General features: G+C 40.7%; 1 protein-coding gene across 19 annotated transcripts in view; it reads right to left on the bottom strand.

The window, feature by feature from the left end:
- The window catches only part of MICAL3 (microtubule associated monooxygenase, calponin and LIM domain containing 3), a 177,062-nt gene that overhangs the window by 131,590 nt on the left and 18,408 nt on the right, over positions 1-27,064 (bottom strand). Inside the window, exon 1 of one of the 19 annotated variants that reach the window (XM_054052469.1) lies at positions 23,661-23,851. The exons of the other annotated variants lie outside the window; for them this stretch is intronic. The gene's annotated coding sequence lies outside the window, so the exon portion shown is untranslated. Of the gene's footprint in view, positions 1-23,660; positions 23,852-27,064 lie in introns of those variants that run through there. 19 annotated transcript variants of the gene reach the window in all.

The raw sequence follows: 27,064 nt of genomic DNA, 5'->3' as shown, positions 1-27,064 counted from the left end.
AAGTGGTTTTGTTAGGAAAAAAAAAGTTGCCTCGGGGGGAAGACAGGTTAAGAAACCAGCAGAGTAGGCTGACCCTACAAACAGCTGATCTAGAAATCAGGGCCCTTCTTCCCTTCCTCATCCCCTAATAGGAGGGTCTGACAACAGGATTTGAGAAGATTATCAGGACAAAACTGGAAGTATGTTCCAGCCAGCAGTCTAAAAGTGAAGTTAATCACCTCAGCACCCTTAAAGGGGTAAGGCCTAGGAAAGATTGAGAGAGGCTGCCTCCACTAACTAGCCCGAAACTAATCACAAGCTATGTAAATGCCAAGTCTGACTGTATAGGTGAACAAGTGCTGGGCAACAGTTATCTGAGACAACAGCCACTGGCCAATATAGAACCTACTTCTTTATGCTGTTCCACACAGATTGCTTCAGCAGTCTCATCACAACACTGAAGTTCTGCAGTTAGAGGTCTATATTAAAAAGGACTTTTGCTCTAAGAAATAATAAAGCACGTGTGTGTGTGCGCGCTGACTCAAAATTGCAGAATCATTTAGGTTGGAAAAGACCTTTAAGAACACTGAGTCCAACCCTTAACCTAACACTGCCAAGTCCACCACTAAACCACATCCCTAAGCACCAAGCTTGTTACTTGAGAGAAGAGAGAGACACCCGCCTCACTACAACGTCCTTTCAGGTAGTTGAAGAGAGCAATAAGGTCTCCCCTCAGTCTCCTCTTCTCAAGGCTAAACAACCTCAGTTTCCTCAGCCGCATTTCACAAGAGCTGTTCTCTAGACTCAGCTTCAATCGCCCTTCTCTGGAAACACTCCAGCATCTCAATGTCTGTCTTGCAGTGAGGGGCCCAAAACTGAACGTAGTATTAGAGGTGTGGCCTCACCAGCACCAAGTACAGGGGGACGACCACCACCCTCATCCTGCTGGCCACACTATTTCTGATACAACTTGTTCATCAACTTACGAAGTTATGCTGAAACCTGGAAAATATATCCCTAGCAGCAATTTTAGCTAAAACTTGCATTATGGCACAAAAATTCAGGTCTTTAGGCTAAAGAGGCTGGCTACTGCTTGTAGAAGTGTTCATGGAGTTCCTTATGCATTTGCTACATCTACAGCCATCCTTCACATAGAAAGGAAATACATCCCTTAGGTATTTAGAAGACCAGTAGAGGAAGTGCTCAGGGTTATGGTTTAGTAGTGGACAGGTATGGTTGGACTCCATGATCTCTAAGGTCTTTTCCAACCTAGTGATTCTATGAGTCTATGAAAGTCAGTCCTAGTACAGGGACACGATTTTTGAAAATAAGGTTGTTCTCATTTAAACAGATAAATCTGCAGGTCTAAAGTGCTGAAATTATCAAATATTCCAGATTTTATGTGTTTTTTCTTTAGTAACCCAATTCCTCAAGTAGTAAATAAAAAGTTCATCTAAAAAAGACATGATAGGGCTCTGCAAATTATAAAAAACATTCCTGCTCCTACAATCCTCAAAATTCACCTTGTCAAGCCCCATTTCAACCACCAACCTTTGAATATGGCATTAAGATTTTGGAAGGAATAAAAGTGACCAATTTCAAAATCTGTTTCCTTACTATTGCTAACTTTAAATAAAATAATTACTTCAGTGCTTCTTGCTCTTGAGTTCATCATTTAATGAAACACTTCATTAAAAAAACCAACAAAAAATCATCCAAATATCTTGGCATATCTAGTAATATTTTACTAAGCATTACAATATGATGTTCAGTTTTGAGATAAGGTAACCACCAGGGTTTTTGTTGATTTGAGGCTTCAATCTGCCACAAACAGAACGAGCAGGAAAAGCCACAGCTGGTTGTTTTTTTTCTTTCTTTCTTTGTTTTTAGATCCTGCAGTGAAGTGGAAACTATCCTAGAAAGAAAAGCAATTCCTTTCAGTACTACTTCTCCATTTCACATTGCCAAGAACGGTAGTTTCTAGGACTGGGACAGAGAATTCTTCCAAAATCAGCTGCCAGTTTTGTTTAAGGACACTCTTCTTGGACTATTTTGGTCACCAATAATTGCACTGGAGTGGCACTAGAAATTCCAGGGGGAAAGGTCTACTATCCATCATCAGGAAATGAGCTGTGCTGAAGTCTGTAAAGGTATCTCAGCAGAATCAAGTGTCATGATTTTCCTACATTTATGGTACCATGAGAACAGAACAAGGAGTACAGTTTAGTAAACATTTATTAACGTCTTGATACATTTTCATTCTGAATTTCAAAATTTATTCAGATCACTGAAGTGTACATTTCTTGAAATGGAACATTTAAATTGAAATCTTAGTCAGACATTAAGAGAAAATTCAGCACCTGTACCCAAAACAGAAGTGCTAACAGACATTTCTGCCTTCAAAAAAGGCCAGAGACAACATGGTTATTCATGAAAATCAGTTCCTGAATTTCACAACTTTCTCTTCCAGTCCTGTGGTTTCACTGGGTTTATTAAATCACATCACTGTGTATTACTAAGTACTTAATGATACTGCAGAAAGGAACAACAACACTTCTGTGGTCAGAAACCTAGCCATACAACCTTCCTCTGCTAATGCACAGCTAGAGGCAGTAACAAACAACAGTAGATGCATCCTGGATCTCCATGAACACAAATCCATCTTTGAATCTATTTATCTGGGATAACTATTTCACTGTAAGGTATTTGTTTCCCTTTCCCTCTGATTTGGAAGCAAGAACAAGTTTCCACTGAAGATCAAGATGCTACTACCCTCCCCTAGCCAAAGAAACAATAACAGCCTCTTCAAGTCAAGTCAGGGACTCGATCTGACTCTCGACATGGCTGCAAAAAGATCACAAGAGAAATGGAAAAGGAAGACAAACACAAAACTTTAGTGAGATGAGACCCATCCTTTAGCCAACAGTAGGATCTTAAATTGTTTTATGCAAACCATGAAGAGGTACCCTACAGACATTCTTACACCTTAGGGAGGGGGCTGTTAGAAATTTAATAATCTCCCTCATTTTTCAGTCAGTGAAAGTTGAAAAAAAAAAAGAACTGAAAATCAACAAGGTCTTGGCAGAGGAAAATATTTATGTCAGTATTTTAAAAAATTGTGTCGTTCCAATCACATCAGTATGACAACATGTCTGGAAAACGCTCTGGGTTGTTTTTTTAGTCACAGTACCACTAAGTTTAACTAGAAGTTGCATAAGCAAAGAAAAGAACACCCAGCCTGCTTACTGCCAAAGAAAGAATATAAATTATTTGTCTAGATTTTCCCACTGAGTTTAGGCCCTCTGGATGCTTTAAGGAAACGCCTCTTTAAAAATGCAGACAACATTTAATCTTGCTTAGGCCTTTAAGAAAGGTTCCGATGTCTATTTTAATATTCCCATATTTCACTTCAGTTTTAAAAACGTGTAGATTTATCACCGCCTTTTCTTGTGCTCACAGTAGCTGCACACTAAGCAGGATTTCCTTCCAGGATCTTAATTAGACTTTTTAGGGCTACAGCTAACTGGAAGAACACCAATTTGGGCAATCTAAAAGGCTGCCATGAGGAACTATGACAAAGCAGTAAAAGAAACCTCATACAGACATCAGAAGTGCTGTGGAACACAGTGAAACTGAGTGTTTGGTCTTTTTGCAACTTGGCACATTCAAGGGAAGTCATGCAAGTCTATTCTTCAAATCATTCAAATTTAGATTATGTAGAAAATAACAGCAGAATAAGTGTTAGCTGGTTTAGATTCTGTTTCCTACAATTCTGCAAGAAAGTTAGACAAATATCCCCAGTTTTATTTTGTGCAAGGGCAACAGGCTTCTGGGACAGAAATTACCATAATGTTTGATGCCTAAGGGTTTACACAGAACACGTGAACTGCAATGTTGTCCACACTGCTCATTAATATTCTCAGAGCTCTACAGTAGATTGGGTGTGTGGTAAAACATATTTATACTACTAAGTTCATATGTCAGCACAAACACCTGATACTTCCCTTGAATGTCAAGTCATTCTGCCTCAAGCCCTCGTACACAGAGCTACACAGCAGGACAGAAGACAATCTTCTTTCTCCTGTCCTTTTGAGAATCGTGACACAGGGAATACACAGTATCTGGGCCAACTGATGGACGTGCTTCCATGCAGGATTTTGAGAAGGAGAGGTAGAGGTAAGCACAGAAAATAAAGAGCAAGCATACAAAGAAGGTGGATTTCCACAGCCCACCTCTGGTGGTGTACATTATTACACTAGGTGAAAAGTTCTTGAATGAACACAACTGCTTTTCTAGGTTATAAGCAGTTTCTAGCCTTCTGACTCTGCCATTTTACCGCAAGAGTATGCATCACCACCACCCTCTCATAAAAAGAATATCTGCTAGCCACCAAAATATCAACTTTTTAAACTTAATAATCAAAGTACATACTGTCAGACAAAATTAATCATAAAGGTGTCCACCTACCATGCATTCAAAAGTCAGAAGATATTGAAATCAAGGCTGTATCAATACTACACGTTATGATCTGGTCTAGTTGCGCTACTACACAAAACAGGTCTGCTACCTCTGCTAACACTTCCATCACTCAAAACCAGGAACCACTATTCGATATACCTGTGGCAACAACTAGCAATGCCCACACAACCACCACATATTTACCATAGTCACAGTTCAGGAGGTTTTTAAAATTCTATTTCGAGTCCTATTTTAGCAGCCAAGTGCAGCAGTACATGAAAATAGCTGCCCTGTCCATACCCACCACTAAATCCCAGTCACTGTCAAGCATCTCACCTTAAGTCTATGAGACATGGCCATTGTCAGTACTCAAACATAACCACTGGCATGCATACTTTTTTTTGTTTTTGTTCTCCACATCTCTGCCTATTTTTAAGTATCCATGATTTCACTTTGTGACACAGGTTTCTGAACAGCCTTTTGACAGGAATAGGACATTTAGGTGCCCATTCAGAAGTCTCCCAAAAGTTTCCCAAAGGGTCGCCAGGTACAATCACTAGGTTGGAAAAGACCTCCCAGGATGATCGAGTTCAACCATTCCTGTCAACCACTAAACCATGCCCCTGAACATCTCATACACCCGTCTTTTAAACACCTCCGGGGATGGTGACTCAACCACCTCCCTGGGCAGCCTATTCCAGTGCCCAATGACCCCTTCCGTGAAAAATTTTTTCCTGATGTCCAGCCTGAACCTCCCCTAGCGGAGCTTGAAGCCATACCCTTTTGTCCTGTCCTCTGTCACTTAGGAGAAGAGGCCAGCTCCCTCCTCTCCACAACCTCCTTTCAGGTAGTTGTAGAGAGCAATAAGGTCTCCCCTCAGCCTCCTCTTCTCTCTCCTCTTCTTCTAAACAACCCCCGTTCCCTCAGCCTCTCCTCATAAGACTTGTTCTCCAGCTCCTTCACCAGCTTCGTCGCTCTTCTCTGGACACACTCCAGAACCTCGACATCCTTCTTGTGGTGAGGGGCCCAGAACAGAACACAGTATTCGAGGTGCAGTCTCACCAGTGCTGAGCACGGGGTGAGAATAACCTCCCTGGACCTGCTGGCCATGTCGTTTCTGATATGAGCCAAGATGCCATTGGCCTTCTTGGCCACCTGGGCACACTGCTGGCTCATGTTCAGATGGCTGTCAACCAAGACTCCCAGGTCCTTCTCCTCAGTGCAGCTTTCTAGCCACTCTAATCTACATACTCCCAACAGGAATGCATTTGTTCTAAATGAATAATTAATTTGACTGTTGACAGATAAAGCTAACAATTAATAAAAGAATGGCTAAGGAAAGGTTATTGTAGCTGTTAAGATTCTCAGTGTAATCATTTGTATTCAATATTAGTTGCACAGTACCTAAGCAAAGACCAAATCAGAACTACACACTTTTGTAAATTAATCAGGCCATACTCTGCAGTCAGACCAGAAGACAGTCAAGTAACTTAAACTGATGAAAGCCAAAACACCTTTTCTAACTACACATTAAATCTATAGGTAGAATCATAAAACAGTTCTTAACAAAACTTCTTGTCTTATCCAAGCAAGTTTACAGGCTTACTTGGAAAAACAAACAAAAACATACCCAAAAGTGCTCTTCTCAAGTGTTTTTCTCCTTTTCTTGTTCTCAATTTATAGAGTGACTTAACTCTAAGACTTGTGTCCAATTTTCAATTGAAGAGTAAGCCTAAAGTATTTCTTCGGTATTCACCTTCAACACTCAGAAAAACAGGTACAGGACCAGTATAACAGAAGCTTTTATAGGACCTTTCCATGGTGAGTTTTCGCTAACATTCAACTATAATTAATAAAACTTCCAAAAGATAAAGCTTGAGGCTTTATGGGCTCATGGTCTATTTTAAGTGCGATTATCTGATTCTCTGAGAATTCAGAGCTATGCTTCACAAGCTTACTCACACTAGATAGTTCCTCTCAACAAAAGTTTTGATACAGCTCAAGACGGTAAAAAAAAAGAAAAAAAATCTTACTTCCATAAGTTACTTTTACTCAGCTTGAAAACCTACCCCATTTACCATCTTCAGACAGCAAGCTGATCAAAGAGCAGAGCTGCAGAGCATGTCTACTCTCCTGGAGTATGTTTTGTTCAAGCAAGTGTGAACCATTTGTGATGTTCTGTCTTTCATGGGGTGAAGTTGTACCACAAAGCAGCTAAAGATAGCACAATGATTGTATGTTTGCAATGAAGAAGCTAATTATGTTTTGCCTAAACAGGCAGAAAGCAACAACAGCTTGAACAACTACAATTTCTACAATAGATTTTCATCTTTCCAGAGCCAAAATACATGGTCCTCCAGATCCTCTGGAGAGTTATGACTCAGCTGGACAACCCAGGTTAGAACTTATTTTTTCAGATCAGCAGGGATTTTCACGTGTTATGATTAAATCAGAGTTACATGACTAACAAGTGCATATAAGACCCACAAGTGAGAAGTTTTAGAGTAACAGGAAGATAAGCTCAGTTGTGAACTGTGGCCAGGAAAGCACATACTGTCCTTGCTATAAAGTCCATTTACTCGTTGTCAAAGCAGCAAGATGACAGATCACTACAAAAATGCTGGACAAGATAAAGCAACAATTAAACTCAATTAGCGCCACTTAGTTTGTGTTCAGCCTCAAGTTTCTACGTATTCCCAGTCCCTGTTTAATCCCCACTTTCTGCCAGCTTACCACCATTTTAAGGGAGAGCTACTGCAGCTTACACAAAGCTTTCATTACTAGGTCTATTTGATTGCAACAAAACTTTGTCCGTTTTCAAGCACTTCTTGAATTCTCCACTGAGGCTGCCATCACGTGGTGCAAAGGAAGCTGCTCCAGCATTTTCACTCCCTTACTTCAGTATATATATTCACTACATATATATATGTATATTCCTCTAGAACAAGAGCACATTTCCTGCTGGCTAACCTCCCGGTTTTCAATTTTGCACTCCAGGGAAATCAATGAGTTTCAATTATGCACACCTACGTCAGCACCTACCAATGAAGTTCATCCAGTAAATGATGCGCTCTTTGGCAGATAATGAAAGATGTACAGGTGTAGAGCAAGAATCTATCATCTGTGATTTTAACGGGTAAGGGCAGATCAAGCGAAACAGCATGCAAGCGTAGTAGAAGTGAGACATGAGTCTCTTAGAAGAGTTTCTTAGAGCACATACAAGCATTTTGGTGATAACTGAATACAATCATGTTTTTTGTCCCCATCACACACACAGAGAGGAGGAGGGACAGAGCTGAGCAGCAAGCAGAACTCTGGTGATGTGGCAGCGGTTTTCTCTTCTGTCACTAGAGTAAATGATTTCACGTCAGGAGGATACGTTTCAGCACATACAGTGATTTCAGCCAAAGAAAGTATCCAGAACTGTCAAACTTTAAAAAAAGGATTTCCAACCACAACGTGGCAAGATTAGGGTAACAAGGGAGAAGAGGAAAAAGCAAATTTGTTTTGAGACCTATTTTGGGTTCACATCTCCAGGCAGAACAGCATTTAGCACTGCTATTCTCAGAAGCTTCAGGGGCAGTTACTTTCAATTGTTGTTGTTTCCCTAAGTAATAACTAGGTTTGCATAAATTGAGCTGCCTGGCTTGGCTTAGACTATGCACGCAGGAAGTAGGGGAGAGGGAAAAAAAAAAAAGAGAGATCAATGGACTAGACGAGACAATAAGAAAATTACAGCACAAGTACTGTTCACAAATAGTGCACCGCACTAAGACAATCTCCTGAGCTGCTCAGGCAAATTATTGAATGAAACTCCAAACAATGGCAACAGAGGTGGAGAAAAGCTTGTATCACCTTCACCCTTCACTCTGAGGGCAGGCAGATGGGCAAGGATATTGCATGAAAAGCTTCTAAGAAGACAGAGGAAGTCTTTAGTTTTCCCCAGAAATTAAGCACTTGTCTGCCGATTCCAACAGAGGAAAGTCAGCTTCAATCTTACCACAGCAGAACAGCACCTCTGATGAACAGTATATACAAGTGAAAGCTAAGCATGACTTCGAAAACCACTGGAATCAAAAATGTGGTAATGTGGTACACAGAAAAAGGTGACTGGAAAAGGAACTCAAGGACTGACTATTCTGACCATGAAAGCACAGCTTTATTCGTGTCCAGCCTACCCAGCAACATTATCATTATGGGTTTCTATTTTCATGTGAACACTGAAAATGCAGATGTAGTTAGAAGCTTCTCACTGCTTTACTGACTAGTTTTTCTCATTTCAAGTTCAAGAAGGAATGTATAAACACTCCATTTATCAGCTGTACAAGCATGAGTGCTCAATGCCTGTTACTCCCTGTATGCCTACTTCATTTCTTTGGATTATCATTGACACCTGCTTAATTCTTTGACTCTAAGGTTATTTACAATTACCATTTATGGTAGTTTTGCAGAAACTCATGCCCTAGGAGCCTGACAGATTGCCAGCTCACTTCATTAAGAAACCTCTCATGGTAACAGCTTTCTTCCACCGCTGATCAAGGCTGCGTTTGAACTGATGACCCTAAACCGAAACGCTCACACGTCAACTACCAGCTATGCCAAGTTAGCCTGTGACCCGTGAATACAGGGAATTCTTAAAATGGAGCCTTCTCTAACTGTCGTAGCTGTTAGCCCCCTAGAAAAACAGAAAAGCCAGTAAATATGCTTTTACAGTCATCTTAAAGCCTCTAGAAGAGTCTCTCCTTTCTTCCTCTTGACACGCCTTTCCTCTTCTTGCATATTCAGAATTTTCTATTACCCCAGAACGTTTTAGAATACATTCCCTAATCCCCTTGTTGACTGACAACTTCTCTTAAGATTTTATCTACACTCTCTTGCGATTACTTTTATGGTCAAACTCTAGTCTTCAAATAGCTTGTAAAGTGAGGAATGAACAATAAATGGCAGGAGAAATGAATTCAGCATAGACCAGACAGAAAAATTCTTGCTCTTAGGGTTGGGCCAGTCTCAGAAAGCAATACAAAACTTCATGTCATCATACTGCAGATCACGTGCCAGCAGTAACAAAACAAAAAACCTAGAAAGACCATGAAAAGACCAGTTCCAGCAGCAGGTATCACCCTGAAATGCAAAGGAGCAGGCAACACCACATAGCAGATAACCTCTACCCTTGCTCCAACACCACAGCCTGCCAACCAGTCATTTATCACGACTCCACAGCCAGGTGAACTGGAAAGTGCTCCTCTTGCCAGCTGCCTCAGCTCAGTTAATACCAGAACCTCGGTTTGTTAGAGAGAACCTGTGACAAGCTTCACTACACTGAGAACATGACCGAAAAGGTGCTGCTTGAACACCTCATCAACTTAATACTTCTGTTAAGTCTAAACCAGCAGAATATTACACGTCCACAAATGGCAACTGCTTTCATTAGCCTTTTAAAATTTTTCCATAGAAGCATCTCTGTGATTTCTTCATTGCTGTCTTCAAGCACTGGGATACACAGCTGCCAAAAAAACCCCCACCCAAGATTCCAAGTTTCTGCCAGCACAACAACCAGTATATCTGCCAGCACAAGAGCACCCAAGTATCACAGTTTGTGCACTCTGTTGTTCCCCAGGCTCAGCTTTTTGCCACAGTATTTGATCACATGCTCAGCTCTACAAAAATGCTTATGGTAAAGGCAGTCCTTTCCCCCTGGGAGTGCCAAACAACAAGACCTGCATCCATGATATCATTCCCAGAGGTTACCACAGCAAAAGCTCTCTTCTGCTGCTGCACCATAGATGCATCGAGGTGGTGAGCTTTGAATACTATAAAAAGCAGAATCTACAATAAGTTTCATTCTTCTGTATGGAGGCTCTCAAGATGAATCGTATTGCACAAGCAGCTTTTAAACTGCTCTGATGAGAACTCTCTCTAAGCAGTGTTCACACAGGGACCTGGCTCTCTCCAAAGGTGTTGTGCTACAAACCTCGAACACTCTGTCTCCAGAGTTGATGTGTTGCTAACCTTGACAGAACAAAACAAAATGAGGTAAATAAGCAAGCCTTTCAAGTCTAAATTCTGAAGCCACTTAGACACTGGAAACAAAACTGTTTGATCAGTGTACAGAAACAAGCAGACAGAAACGGCTTAGTCCTGAAAAGATTCTAAGGGAGAAGGAAACTTGCAGAGCAAAGAGATTTATTTTACTACTGCTGCCTCAAAGATCTAAAGATGACTAGCACATGAGTTTCCATGAGGATACTCATGAGGAGATATACATTTGTAGTACCTTACAAGCCCTTTTGTGCAATTCTTGACCCAGAAAAAAACCAAATCAAAATGGCCTAAAGAGACAGGGGAGAAACCACATTAATATTTATCCTTTTTTAAGAACAATGTCTTTGTGCTGAAATATGTAATGTGTAAACAGCTTACAGGGTCAGATTTTAAATATTCCATCATTCAGCCAAATTTTCTTGTTTCTAAACTATTACATGAATAACAATCTTACAGAAACCTGTCAGTCTCCTGCTGAAAATAAGCAAATTATCAGTCCTTGAAACCTCACACAAGGAGTAAGTATTTTTAGACTGAAGGATACCAAGTGAAGGTTATGAGGCGAACAATGTTATTTACAAATAGGCTCTTCGGGGACTAGTGGGGCAGGAGGAAGGTGGAATCAAATGGCTACACTGGACATACCTATTCCGGTTCCATCAAATGGTCTATCAGTTGACCAGTGAGCTGCTTCCCACCAATGGCAGCACAAGTCAGGAGCAGTCAGTATCCAGAATTATCAACTGTGACATGTAATTCAGCACATGAGACTCATTGTAAAAGTGATGACTATCCCCCTTGCATTATGGACAATCTGAGATTCAAGAAGTAAAAATTGTTCTCTTCCAGCTTCCAAGTTAAATTTCAGCAGAGGAAAAAAAGATTGGCCTGCATATTCCACATTTTTACACCAGCAAGGAAGAACACATTACTACAAGAGCTTCATGAAAATACCACGTCAAGAACTTCCCTGTACAGGTCATATTTCTGGACTTGTTCTTTTCTCCCTAACAAAAGCTAATCCACATAACTATTTTCACTCAATTGAAATATCTTTTTGTTGATGAGGGGTAAGCTATATCAGAAGTACTATGTATGGCTAGGTGAATTTGTTTTCGCCCCATATACGAGGTCTAACACAAAAAAAAAAAAAAAAAAAAGGAGACTGTGCCTGTAACTCTTTTAACCAATTGAGAAAACCAACTACAATCACTTTCACAGTAGCTCCCTTCTGAATTCATACACAGCTGCCTATGATGCTGCCAACATTCAAAGCAATTCCACAGGTCACTTTCTGAAAGACTGTCGAGGTTCTCTGTCATTTTTGCTTTCACAACTCCTCCCAACAAAAAAATGGGTTCCTTTGAGCATCAACTTGATCTTTGGGAAAAGGTAACGAGGTCTAGCAAATAGTGTAGGTGCTCAAGCACAGCAATGCTATTAGCTAAAAACTGCTTCACAGCCAAAACACTGTGGCCTAGCGCACTGATATTTTCTGACCAAGGGTAAGAAAACATCTATATTTGAACACACACCCACTTGTACTGAGTGAAATGACCACGTTGAACCTTGTCTTGCTGTGACTGCTCAGAACATGTTCTGTAACCATCTCTGTCTCTCCCTTCCCACTCTTGCTCCCTGAGCTATAGGGTCAGTCTGTTTTTTTGGTGTTGGACCTCGTATGTACTTCATAACCTGCAAAAGAAGCATAAGACTTTTTGCATACTTTACATTCAAAAGCAGTTTATTTAAAGCTTCAGCTTTTTTCAACATTGTTATTGTTCTCTGCACATGCCCTTTACCATGACTACCTGGAGGGCTGGGTACCAAATGCAGCAGCATTTCCAAGACTCAAAACGATGACAGATCAGAGTTCTTCAAGCTTTATCACATACTATGTCCCTCACATAAGCTTTTATGCAAGTTAAAACACCTGCACTGTTCTTTTGAACAATTATTATTTAAGAATAAACATAATATTTGATGGTGTGTCTTGAGGAAGGCATAACATTTGCAAACAATTGCAGCCATTGCTCATTTGAGACAAATCTAACTTGTTTCAACACATAACTGGATTCAGATCGCCACAACATCAAAGAATCAGGCTATCGCTAATCATGTATACAAGACACAGGAGCTATGACTTGAAGTCCATCGCCTAGCTAGCTGATCTAGCCCAGAATACATCTCAAGTATCACTAGCATAGAATTAAACCAGTGTTAGAGCAGAGGCTGCTACCTGGCCACCATTAAACAACTGAAGAGAGCAACCAAGTTGAAAGGCAACAGCTCTACCACACAACTAAGCAGCAGCTTAAGTCTGTGCCCAATCATGGGTATTTATGTTAAAGGCTCAGCATTTTCCTCAGTACAGTATTTGCCATGCAATAGCAGAGGAGGTTCTAGATGAACTACATCAGAGCTGGAACCAAACATTTTAGTCTTACAGATGCTTTCAAACAACCTAAAGATTCTAGCTTATTTCTCTCCATTCTAGAACAGCCTGATACCTTGACTATAGAAGGCTAAACTTCTGAACCATCTTAAAGCTTCTAGCAAAGTGTGTTAACTTTGAAAAGATTTGCCTTTTTTTGTTTTTGTCTCCAAATTTCTTCAACAAGAGAGTTGACACAACTTACAAATCTTTGTACCAGGGCTACCAAGCTCTGCAAGATGGAAAGAATACTGTCAAATGTTACAATAATACCATAAGAAACATGCATTATGCCATTTTCTGTTTTAACCTGCTTAAAAAGCCAGTGTTTTCACATACAATTTGAGGTCTTTGGCCACTGCTTGGACAAAGAAATAAAGGGATTTCCAACAAAACAAAGCCTCCAGCTCCCACACCAATACACTTTAAATACATCTCCCTTAATCTTCTGCAAGTCTGTGGGAATTGCACGTTATGTTTGTTTATTTATTTAAACTAAGGGATCAGAACAAGGACTTTGCTTGACTACTGGCATTAAATATCAAAAGTCCACCTCCCGGAACTAGGCAGGAAAGGAAAAACTAGATCTATAGCCACTTCCTAGATCAATTTGAGCCCAACTTCAACTGAGAAAGGAAAAAAGCCAGCGATATGTGGAATTCCCCGAGTTCTTCTAGAGAACAAGATCTGTTGGTATGCAGCTGCCATGTGCCTGGCTGTGTGTGATGCTTTAAATAGGCTTCTTTGGACAGCATAGCTACCCTCCCCAGTTCGTCATGAACCAGTGCAACTCCCAAACATTTCTCTCATTCAGGAAGCACCACAAGCAGTTAGAAACAACTCAGTGAATATTCAGCAAACCTGTTACTCTTCTACACAACATCCACGCCGTGCCCTAAACTTGAAAGAGTCCTTATAGCAGTGTTCCTGAATCCAGAAGGAAGGCTTAAATACTAAATAAAAATGTTACTAAGGGTGCTTTTAAGAGGCTACTTCACCTGATAAAAGTGGTAGAAATAACACTGATAACAGCTTAATAGAAGGATGAAGCCCCAGCTTATCTTAACAGCCCAACTGGAAAAGTGTAGAACAGCATCGTCTCTTCCATATTTCTACCTGCTTTAATACAAGGGGTGATGAGGAGGCAATAACTCAGACTCTACCTATAGTTAAGCACAGAACTCATGAAAGATAACCTCCCTCCAGGGCCACTAACCAACTGACCACAGTCTTTAAAGAACTGTTAGCTAAGAAGCAGGAGTTAAAAGCAAGGACCTTAAAGCTCTCTCCTCCACCTCTGACCTGAAAGCAACTCTGGAACCCCGGTGACCAGGAAGTGATTCAGGATGTACAAGACAGGGCTAGAACTATCTCAGCTCAAGTAAACCATAGTGGAACTGCTCTCCTTCCTTTCTCCTTCCATAAATCTCAAATGAAAACACACCCTCAGCCATGTTCTTATGTCCTGCATACTGCCCATCTGCCTCAGTCCACACCATCCACGTTCCTTTCTCTTCCCTATGGACGCCAATGCAGACCACCTCACTAGGCATTTAAACTCACTTGAACAGTGAAATGGTGCCTTTCTCAAGGGAAGAATACACATGCATAAACATGTTCTATGCACAGAGAACTCTCCTCAGCCTGTCTGTAGCACTTCACACACACGGACACAAAGATGTAGCTTTTCAAGAGCACTATCAGTCCTGTAACAAAGTCCAGAGCAAGCTGACAGCAGCTGGCGATAGAGCCAAGACCTCTCCTAAAAACACCAACTCTATAGTTATCTTCCTCGCACAGAGTGCTCTGCACTCCTCCAAACATGGAGCTTTCTTAACATGAGAGGAAAAGGGCAAAGAGAGCAAGATGCAAAGCAGCTGTTCTCATTTATGGGCTGTGGCCCAGTAGAGCAGATAGCCCTGGCACGTACCATAACACCACAAACATTAGCGCATTCCTTGGGAACAGAATCAGAAAAGGGTTGTTACTTGCACAGTCAGCAAGATGCTGCGTTTCCACACCTCGCTGTGAACAACAAAAAGTGTCTGTGCCCTTCCCATTTAGGGGACAGCTGCACAGAATTAGGCACATAGGAGTTTTCTGCAGGATTAACTTATTCTGTCCCTGTCACATTCAAAAGAATGCTTTTAATTCATACTGAGACTTCTCTTCTTTCTCTTATTTATAATAAGGCTTGTAAACAAGTTCTATTTAGACAGGATTTATATCACACATAATTGCTGAAAGTAATACTTAAAGCCAGCCTTTTTAAAAAAGGAGACTAGAATAGGGCAGCTCTATCAGAACTAAGCTAACAACAACACGCATGTCTTCAGCCAAGGGGCACAGTAACCTCACCAAGTCCAATGTGACTATTTGCTGCCTCTGGTTCTATTTCATAGAACCAAATAGCATTGCAATACCTGCAGGTATGCAAGATTAAGAGCCCTGCCCAGCTGTAAAGTCTGAAATTCATAAGCAGAATGTTTCTACAAACCATGTTGCAATTACAGTGTGCAAGAAGCAGCTTTAGAGAAGCTCGCAGAACTGGCATGCATGCCCTAATACCTATTAAATTTCTTCAAATCTAGTGTTCTCTTGTTCTAGTACTGTTTATAAATGTTTCTTCAGCACAAGAGAAAACCAACTAAGCAACAGAAAAGGAAAGCTGAATATGACACATTGTCAAGCTGACAAAAATAAAACCGAAAACTCAGTTTAATTTCATGCTCACTTAGTGTGGCATATACTTTGTTGAAACCTGTAAGCAGCAGAGCATTTTCAAGGAAACAAGATATTCAAGATAAGTGCATTTTTTTAGTGTGCCAAAATGAATCTCCACTGCTTAACCATAACACAAATGGTGAGCATAAGCCTAGAAAAGAGTAAAGGCATTGAAGTTCAAACTCCAACTGTTGTTGCACATACGCAAACACATGAAAAACAATTCAGAAGTCTTGTTAATGCAATCTACAAGCACTGGATAGTGGTGCTCTAGACTCTACGCAACAATAGTAGGAAATTGAAGTAGCTTGGGTTTATTCAGTCAAAATATACAGAATACCAACATAAGATGAACACCAAGCAGCCTCCAAACAGCCCCTCTGCCACAGAAAGGCAGAGGAAATTTTCAGCTGCAATGATAAAACTTCCTATGCCAAAGCTGTTTCACTAAGGACTAAGTGCAACCTTCTCCTCTCACAGCCCAGGTCTGAACTTCCGCTTCCCCTCCCTAGTCACAGAGCTGGCACTTTCAGGAAAAGCACAAAGAAAATTATTCCCTTTCTCCTAGATAACCATTCCACAGAAAGGAAACTGTCTAGCACTTAAATGATTATGGTGACACTTCTCCTTCCCATCAACTAACCTTAGGCATTCCCTCTGAATTTTCAAGTCTGACATTTCACTGGGTTCAGAGCCTTGGGTTTCTCATCATGAATCCATGGAATCTACAGAACTTGCAGCTAATTGTGGAGAGCAGAAAGAGAGTAGAAGCATGAAGCTGACATCTGTGTGAATCTCATGAGGCTCAACAAGGCCAAGTGCAAGATATTACACCTGGGTTGGGGCAATCTATGGTTTCAATACAGGATGGGAGTTCATGTGATTGAAAGCAGCCCTGTAGAGAAGGACTTGGGAGTGCTGGTGGATGAGAAGCTCGACATGAGCCGGCAACGTGTGCTCACAGCCCAGGCGGCCAACCGTATCCTGGGCTGCATCAAAAGAAGCGTGGCCAGCAGGTCAAGGGAGGTGATTCTGCCCCTCTATTGATTTCTCATGAGACCCCACCTGGAGTATAGTGTCCAGAGGAGGGCTACAAAGATGATCAGAGGGCTGGAGCACCTCCCATACAGGACAGGCTGAGAGAGTTGGGGTTGTTCAGCCTGGAGAAGAGAAGGCTCCCAGGAGACCTTACAGCGACCTTCCAGTATCTGAAGGGGCTACAAGAAAGCTGGGGAGGGACTTTTTACAAGGGCTTGTATTGATAGGACTAAGGGGAATGGCTATAAATTGGAGAGGGGAAGATTTAGACTAGACATGAGGAGGAAGTTCTTCATGATGAGAGTGGTGAGGCACTGGCACAGGTTGCCCAGAGAAGCTGTGGATGCCCCATGCCTGGAAGTGTTCAAGGCCAGGTTGGATGGGGCCTTGGGCAGCCTGACCTAGTGGGAAGTGTCCCTGCCCATGTCAGGGGGGCTGGAACTAGGTGATCTTTAAGGTTCCTTCCAACTCAAACCATTCTGTGATTCTATGATCTGCCTGGCATCCCAAATTTAGAGCTTCAGTGCGTCACCTGAATCCAGGTTTGTGAGGAAGGTCACTTGGAAAGATACAACTATCAGTGTAGTAAAATGAAACTGATCCTTCAGAGGAATAGGGAAAATACCTTTTGCCCATATATTCTGGTTGCAGCACTTCTGGGCATCTATAACATTCCCGTCTCAGAAAGCACTAGGGACTGTAACAACTAAGGAAGACCCTATCAATAAGACAGCAGATTCTTGCTACTACTACACAGAGCAAGAGAGAAATGGCAAAGTTGCCTACTACTTGTCCTTAACCAGAGATCCAGAGTGCATACGGAGGCTGAAGACAAACCTCAACCACAGGACAAATATCTCCTAGGCCTCCAGTCAAGACACACATCTTCAGCTCAGATTTGTGGCCTCTCTTCAAAATGATGAGAAAGGAGGGGATTTCTGTCTTCCAAAGAGAGCTCACAAGAAAAAAAAAACACCCTAACACCACAGTTTATAGCAGCCAGTGCACGCAGTTTTATTTGTATTACTTTTTACCACTGCCATTTACAAATAAAACAGTCCAAGTTGTGCCTTTTATCCAGCACGTCAGCCATTAAAAAAACCTACTCAGAATCCATTTGTGAAATGTATCTCAGATGAGACTATGAAAGAACTAGCCACATCATGAAAGGGAGCAAGTCATTTGTTCATTTAAGTGTTTGTAAAAAGTCAGAACTGAGCCAAAAAAAGTCACTATATACATTTTCCTCAGCTGGCAAACTGCACATTTGCATATTAGTCCCTTATACTCCTAAGTAAAGCAAGAAAACACAACAGTCAGCCTAGGGGTTGTTTCAAATCTGTATCATCACCAGCCAATACTGGTCTATGAACCATTCACTAATTATCCTTCTAGAAAACCAGAAGTTAGTGCTTCTACATACATAGAAGAACCACCCCTTCTCAATCCAGCGTGTTAAAAACAGTTGTAAAATCTGGAGTCTTCCGCAAATACAAAGAAAATACATACAAATCAAGTGTACTAAAGTGAATAAGTTGTCACTAAAAGACAGAAGCCACACAAAATTGTTCTGCATACTTTCCCTTCTGAGGGCAGTAGTGCTCTCTCTTTTTTTCTTTCTTATTACTCTGATATTTCACCCCTATTAACATGCCAAACAGGAGCAGGAACAGTTCTCCAAGTTTCCATACGTTAGCCCTGGCAAACTGAGCTCCCTCTTTTCTATTGGCTAACTCGAAGGTCTCCAAGATGCTACGTAACAACTTGTGGAAGTCATTTCCATAAATTAATCTGCAAGCAAACAACTTACTGTGAGCAGAGAAAGGAGCAAGAGGGAAAAAAAAAAAAAAAAGGCACACAGGAACAAACAGGGAAGAAAACATCTGCAGTCATACTGGGCAATATTAAAAAATATACCCAAGGGCGTAGTGATTTCAAGGGAGGAAATCCACCCATTGGGAAACTTTATTACTAGATGTAGCACATGCTGTCCCATAGTAGAGGCAGAATGCTGCATATTGCAATATGAAGGTCAGGATCACTTACTGCCTTGCGAAAAGAGTGAACACGTGAATACGGATCCTCAAATATCAATTCCAATTCAGTTAAAGTCTGAAATTCCTATTATTGGACTGCCTATTAATTCACTAGTTTCCACTGTATGAAACTGCTCAAGTATTGATCTTTTGTGACTCCAGGGATTTTTTTCATCTATTGTAGTAAAACACCTTAAGAAACCAGCAGGTATGACTGCTGCTAGAACTAGTATTGTACCAAAATCCACTATATCACATATTTCAACTAAGACCACCAGCAAATTTATATGGAGTTCAGGCACTGATTATTCATATAGCTAACATCTTTTTTTTTAAAAAAAGCAGCAGTCAGGAGTTTTGAAGGTTACCCAAGGAAGTTGTGGATGCCCCATCCCTGGAGGTGTTCAAGACCAGGCTGGATGGGGCTTTAAGCAGTCTGATCTAGTGGGAGGTCTCCCTGCCCAAGGCAGAGAGGTTGGAATTGGATGATCTTTAAGGTCCCTTCCAATTCAAACTATTCTATGATTCTACGAATATAGCCCATACTCAGCACTCAAGATCTGTGTGTATTACATTGACAACTAAAAGAGTTACTGACAACAGGAATCTTGCTTCCTTGGTTTCCTGAAACAGAGTACCTGATGATAAAAAATTACAAAAGGAGCTAACTAATTAGTAACTCAGGGCTGGCCAGAAGAATAGAAGGTTTCAGAGGTAAAGTTAGAAGTATAACCAATAGAAACTTTCAGACAAAAATGACAGGACATTGAAACAAGAGCTAAAAAATATATTTTGAATGTTGAAAGCAAAATAGGCTGCCTCCACTAAGTCAGTCCACTGAAAGACCAAACACCTTTTAAAAAACAAGACTACCGTGGAAGAGAATAAGAGTACAGAAGATGGTATTGCTGTTATTCAAATTATCAAGACTTTATAGCAAAATTACAGAATTTACCTGAGTCTGTGTTCCCTCCTGTGAATCAGCAGTCTTTCAACATTTCAATCAAAACAACAGCTGCACCAATAGAATTATTTCAGAATCAAATACTAAGACTTAGCTACAACACAATTTTGCTAAAGGAACAGAGTGGTTCATGAGGATCATCAGGTATAAGAGAAATTTCAGAAACACTACAGGTAACAAAGGGGCTTCACTAACACTGTAGGTATGCAAATAAAAAGCACTATTAATTTTGGAAGCCTTCTTGTAAATAAATCCAAACTTTTAGCAGATCAGATTTTGTAATGTAACTGTGGATTACCAATCTCTGGAAAAAAGCAAGCAGGGGGGAGTGGGCACCTTTGTCACAGAACGGGGCTAAAGCATACATTTCTATAAGTAACTCCAAACATGCAAGCCCAATGAAGCTGCCAACTTCAACACCAGCCACCTAAATTCTAAATTGCAGAGTATATCAAGAAGGGTTGTCAAGGTTCATACTAACACCATGCACTTTCCCATCTATAGCATTACTAAACTTGCCTACTTGGGAATGTAAACAGCGGTTCCCATTCAAAAAGTCAAAGATGGAAAATAGGAGTTTTACATTAAAATTTTCAGCCAGTGGTAGTTGTGCTTAAAAAGCCCCTAGGGTTCACAACTCTTTTGGAAAAGGAAGGTAGAAATTTTTGTTTTGCTTTTTAATACTGTTCTGCAAATATGTGTTTGTACACACTGTGTGTGCCAAGTGGCACTGCTACAAGCTATCACAATTTTCCCAGGCCAGCATCCACTCACACCCACACTACTATCTTGCAAATCCATACACATATACGTATGTAAAAACAGATGTAGGGCTTCATTACTATATGTATAAATATTCATTAGTCGCTATTCATGCCCACAAACACATACATCACATCTGCAAGATAATGAAAAGTTCACTCTTAATGTACTGATCCCAGGAACAGGAAGAGAGCCAGGTTCTTATTCTAGCTATGCCTAAGCTTATGAAGGTCAACTACAATACAATAACACCGCATTTCATTTATCTGCCTTCAAAACCAGAGGGGAGATGGACTTTTATCCCCTTTGTAAAGTGCCAGAACAGCTAGGGATGAAAGAACTTCAGTGTAACATTAGATCAATAGTATTTTAACCCATTTAAAAGGTAATGCTACTCACCTAGATAAGAACAGGCTACAGACAGAAATTCTGCAGTGCTGCAAATACCTATCTAAACTAGAGAGCAAAGTACAGGAGAAAGAGAGAACCAGCTGTCAATATTCTCTTGCATACTCCACCCCAGTTCCTATGCAAGTTCTGTGAAACAGGAAAGACTGCTGGGTCCTTCGAGTTTTTACTTCCTTTCAATTTCTCTTTTAGACTCTGTAAAGCTGAGTTACATTCAGACCCATCAAGGTAGGGCCTCAGATTTTTCATTAGCATTTATTTTAGACTATAGTGACTACATCTGGCTTATGTTCCCCCTTCACAGAGCAGGCAGGGCATTTTATTTCAAGTCTCTCCGCAGAGAGGTAAGAAATTTCATCTCCTGAAGTGTCTGCTCATTTATAAGTAGACAAATCACCTCCTCTCATTTGCCCAGTACAGTGAGGGCTTAAGCCAATTCCACTCAACCACCTCACAAACGAGTCCTGATATACAGTCCTGCCTCTACTGATTTTTATATGAAAAGCACCATCCTGAAGCCACACCACAGTAAAAGTTGCCATTCTTAATCAGTGCAAAACCCTTTGAAAGAATCATAAAGAGGTGCTACCTGGCTGGAAATATCACTGTAACCCAAATGAGTACCTGGAATATAATGGAATATCAATCTCAAAACTAGCTACTAAGGCGGGGGGGGGGGGGGGGTAGCTTTTACTGTTCCAATCATTTTACGAAGAGCTGCTCCTAATTGCTAAACAAAAGAAAAATGCAGTCAGTTTTTCAGTTACTAGAAACCATGAGTTTTTCACATATTCAGTATTTATTAAGAATGAGCCATCAGAATATAATTTGCTAGGACAAATATACGACATCACGTATAGGAAGAGGTGATTTTTCTTTATAAAACTGGTTGATAGAGACAGAAGTGACCATGTTCACAAGTACACAAACATACCTGAAGAAGTTAGTTCACTGAGCTAACAGGGAAAGCAGACAGCAGCTAGCGTAATTACCTGCCCTCAGTACTGCTCCATCCATCTCTTAGTTGGGGCCCTACAGACACAGCACTCGGTCAGAACACGAGCTTAGTAACTAAAACCCTGCACCAGAAAAATAAGAATAATGGTTCAAGAAATAATGGTTTTATGGCACCTCATGTAAGCACTATCTGTATTTTCTCTCCTTTATTAACTTGCACCCATTGCCTCTTTTTCAGCTGTAGCTTTTCAACAGTTCTCCTAAAATGTTCCTCCCTTTTCTCCACAGGTATGAAGTATGTCCACCCAAGCACAAAATCATCAGGCAACAATTTTTCTTTGTAATTCACTCTGCTTCCTCTCATACCCCAAGAAGCACAGACAGTAGCCCCACCTTCAGAATTCTATGATTCACTTTACCACCAAATCATCCCCACCTGACTACCAATGCCAATACAACAGCTATGGGACACCACAGTAAACCTGACCAGGTTAGCTATCTTTTATTCCAACAAGTCTATTTTTAGAGCCAGATCAGTTTTCTGATCAGTCTTCACGCACACCCAGACAGCTGCACTGCGTGACAAGAGAAGAGGACACAGTACCATAGGATAAGAAAAAAAGCAAGCAACTAGAGGTGGGGCACAGCGAGGCACTCCAACAGCATCCCCCCTCTGCAATTTGGTTCCCTCGTGTATTTAGCTTTAATCATTGCTTCTATTGTTTCAGATCTAAAGAACCTGAGGGCCTTAAAAGCCTGTCTATTTACTGAAAAGGAATGCACTTCACCGAACAATGTAGCTATAGGAAAGCTGTATCTACAGTCTGTTTAGAGAACAACGAACAGTTGTCTTGATTTAGAATCTTCAGATCTGTAACTTCACCGCTATCGATATTTAAACGAAGAGGAGAAAACATAATTCTCATAGCAAGCACTATATTTCTTTTACTCCACTGGCTCTGCAGTAACAGAGCTTAGCTAAGTCCTGTTTTTAATAATGCTGCCGTACCAGGGAAAGGAAAATCATTTTTATAAGTGAAAAGCACAAGTCAAGCAAGAAAGGAATTTTGTTTGTTGCTAGAGTTGCCTTTTTATTTAAGAAAACACAATGGAATACATAAAAATCCCAGCAGAATGAAACAGACAACAGTGCCCTAAGGGAACGAGAAGGAACACAGAGGCTGCACTCCAACAGCAGGCAAGAATTGTTGGACTGTAGATCGCCAAGTGGTGCAGAACCAAAGCCCCTCCTTCAGCCCAAAAGGATACATTAATGATTATACATAGGCTATCTTCTCAATAGTTGCCATGCTACCGTACACCTGCTAAATATCTATCTCATCCTGTCTGTGGGGATTTTTAAAGTCTGTTTAATACCCACAAAGAGAAATCTGGCACATCTTTCGGGAGCCTGGGGATAGCAGCATTTACAAGATCACATACAAAGGTGACAAGTAGCAGCTATTACACTTTCACTGAAAAATCAAAATGGATCTCTGAACATTTAAACTGCTCCCCCCTAACAAAAGGGCCTCCTAGAAAATATTTTTGTAAATACCAGTCACACATGCATTGTTTCACTGGAGCAGACATTCAAGGTCACACAACCCACAAAATCTTACTGTTTCCTCTAGCTGGTTTCTGTAGATCCTCATATACAGGATTTTTAAAAGCTTTTTCTCTTTTCATAGCATCATGTCCAAGCACCAGCATCAAAGCCTGCTATGTTATGCAGACTCCAGCATTAACCAATGCTTCATCCTACATTTACCCAAATTGTCACTAACAGCATAGCTATTTAATGGATTTCCCCACCAATCTTGGAACAACGCATGCCACGTACTAGACGCTCACTCACCCGGGAGCTCGTAGCCTGTCACCAAGGGGGGAAAAAGGCAAGCAACAGCTCTTAATTCTTCTATGTATCGCTGAACAGCATTCTCCCTCCTGTGTGCTGCATTCTGTATAGCCACTGCAGTGCTCAGAGCAAGCAGACTCACAGGAGCAGCTGGAAAACAGCCTTGCATCTTCTAAGCTGAAGACAGGTGTCCATCCCAGACCGAGGGTGGTTCTTCCATACTAAACCTATCATCTACAGCTCCCTCAGCTAGAAGGCGGGTCACAGTGACAACTGGCCATTGGAAGGTGATAACTAGGGCAGGAGAGAATAATAAAGCCAGAAAAATCACATGGGGGCACGTCTGTGTGTGTGTGTGTAGGAAGGGAAAAAGAATAAGTGGAGCAAATAATGAGTGAAAGAATGGAGTCAGTATGCAAAGAAAATTATTTACTGAACAGACTATTTGTGCTGCTGACCTCAGTTCATTCCTCTCCGAAGTTTTAACTCCTCACAGTCAAGGCTTTGCCTCAGAGAAGGTCACAACTTATTTCCACCACTAGCTTCCCATAACCATTCTAACAGCTAGATCCTGCAGGTGAGGACACACTTCAGCAGTGGGCTGTTGCTCAATTTCAGTGCTCTAGTAGGTTGTCACAAATCAGAACATGGTTACCAAAAGCCTTGTCAACCTTTCATGGTTTTCCACCCTCCATCTCTTAGGAAAAGCCCTTTTGAACACAGAGTTGAAGACAGTGGCTAGGGTTTATACCTCCATCATGTTTAAGACTTTCACAGGAGATTTTGTTCTGTAGTACCTGAATACTACAAGGTTATAAAAAGTTACTGCCTGCCGAACATTCCTTTCCACAACAAGGACTGCTGCATGTCAGTTAATCTCATACTCATAACCTTGTTCTTGCCACTTAAAGATTTTACTGTGACAACTGAAACTCCATAGACACCGCATGCATTTGCCTGCATAACTGTGGCATAAACTCCAATATGTCACAGCAACTTGTATTTGCACAGCAGGAGCTATCCCATCAAACCGAAACACTAGTATGTTTTGCATTTCTACATGGGGAAACAGGAGAATATAGTTTTTTGTAACTGAAAAAATATATTATGTATTTTAAGTCATTACTGCATTTCAGTACAGGATCACAGAATTTATTTGCTCTCAGATGTCCTGATACTTACTACAGATATTGCTTCCATATTGGAGCCTACATGATGAAGAGAGCAGCAAAGCCCAGTAAAATTGTGCAATACGTGGTGTAACTAAACATTAAATGTCATTATTGTGTTACACAGTCTAGCATTTACTTTACAGCACTGAAAAATCCTTCTAGCCCATACCACTGTAAAAAAACTTTTCTAAATACAAACCAAAGTGACTTTGTAGACAGTCTGAAGGTTGCTCACATTCTTCTGTCAGGTGTCAGAGGACTCCATTCAGTTAAGCCACAGGAATTAAGAGCATTTGCTACTATTTCAAGATTGTAGCAAATAAAGCACAATTCTAGTAAATAAGTCAACCTAGCTTGAGCTTAGACAGCTGTTAGAAGGGCCAGGCTCAGCTACCCACTCTTGTGAATCATTTCCTGAATTGCTTTCATTAGCACAGCATTGTAAGGCAATTCATCTTCAAATTCAGCATAAGAAATTAACACTTAATTTACTGTGTTACTCTCACAGCACTTTATTCCCAGTCCATTTCAGAGCCTTCTCTTCAAGATCCACCTTTGCTGTGACACCGATGGGAAAAGGAACAGCCAAGACCAGCTAGCATGGTGCACTGGCCTGCTGGATCAAGTCTGATCTATGCACCTTGAACCTACTCAAGTCATCTTATCCTTTCCTCTTCACTACCCTTTCTTTCAACTTTGTCGTACTTCATCTTTCTGAAATTCCTTGCTTTCAAGAAAGTCTAGAATCAAAGTACTATGCCTGAGAGCTGAATTCACGACCAGACTCCGACTGTGAGAAAGCACCACGCCTCTAAGTTACCATTACGGTTTGCATGAATGCATAATAAAAAATTCATCACCACTGTCCTCTATCATCAAAACAAAAAAAGCCTTGACTGCCTGGCATGTTTTCCTGTATGCTGGTTGGTCCCTATAGCTTTATGAAACCTGTTAGCTTCTCTGAACCTTGGAGATCCCGACTTTTAATATTACAAACTTTGGGCTCATTAAGAGTTTGATGAAGCATAAAATAAGAATAGTTTAACAGTCAAATGAACAACAAAAGGCTTTTTGTGATAGCTGAGTACAAGAGTAGAGCAGCAAAGGCGTGGGGACTTAGAGAAAGAAAACCCCTTATATTTAGAAAGGACATTCTGTAACATTTGATTAATCATCTGATTTATCAGTGACATGATATGACTTCAAATTAATACAATAACTTAGTTAAGTGTAATTGGTGTGTTCACACAACACATCTGAAGACTTAAGATTAAGAAAGAAAATTATATAAAGTAAAACCACTATCACGCTGCAGGATTACAATGCGATAAGGAAATCCAACCTCTTGAAAAGCATTTTCTTGGCAATTTTCTGGCAGAGGGTAAACAGTAATGTCCCTGGGTCCTTGGCATGAAGAAGGAAGAGTGGCAAAACATTTCTCCTCTAAAAAGTAGAATTATTTTGCTTGTGTAATAGCACCTTATTGCTCCATGGGGGCTACAGTCCCAAGGTGACTACCTCAAGACGCAGCCTGAAGATGGCAGAATTCATCACCAGTTAAAAAGGTAATCTTTTTATAGCAGACAACGAAGGATAAGCTACAGCAGTTCCCAAAATAAAACATTTGGTTTTGACAATATTTCAGTCTGCAAATGTCCACAATTTAAACTAGAGTAGAAGATCTTTAAGGAAGAAAATTATCAGGTAAACAAGTCTTCTAGAACAGTTTCACCAACACTTTCAGATAGCCTTAGAGAATAGAACAAATATTTTTTTCAATCTACACTTTTAGAGGATTGCTAAACATCTTAATTCCTTCTATCCTAACACTGCAGCATTTTAGAAGACTGTTGCTTCAGTAACTATTTAAAAATAAACTCTCCAGAGAGCATGTAGCACTAAAAACAAGCCTCTCCAGACTGATGAGACATCTAGACAATCGTCCACAAAAGGGCACATTAGCTGAAGAATTCTCCTACAGAGGAAGCAAACATCTCAAGTGACAGTTTCCAAGCAATTTTGCTGTTTTAGACCACAGCTGAGACTATACCATTTCTAAATAAACATTAACCAATTCCCCTCCAAGAAAATACAGAGAACTGCATAGCTAATCCAGTCCATGAGACTTGCCTTGGACACATTTTATGTTCCTATTGGCTCCCTCTGTTAAGAAAAGGTTTATGGCTACTGCTAACAAAATTCCGTAGTTTCTCTTCTGTGCAACCAAGAAGG

This window comes from Cuculus canorus, chromosome 1 (genome assembly GCF_017976375.1).
Source record: "Cuculus canorus isolate bCucCan1 chromosome 1, bCucCan1.pri, whole genome shotgun sequence".
NCBI lineage: Eukaryota > Metazoa > Chordata > Aves > Cuculiformes > Cuculidae > Cuculus > Cuculus canorus.
The sequence above is the reverse complement of the archived record's forward strand: the minus strand, read 5'-3'. Positions and strand labels throughout refer to the sequence as shown.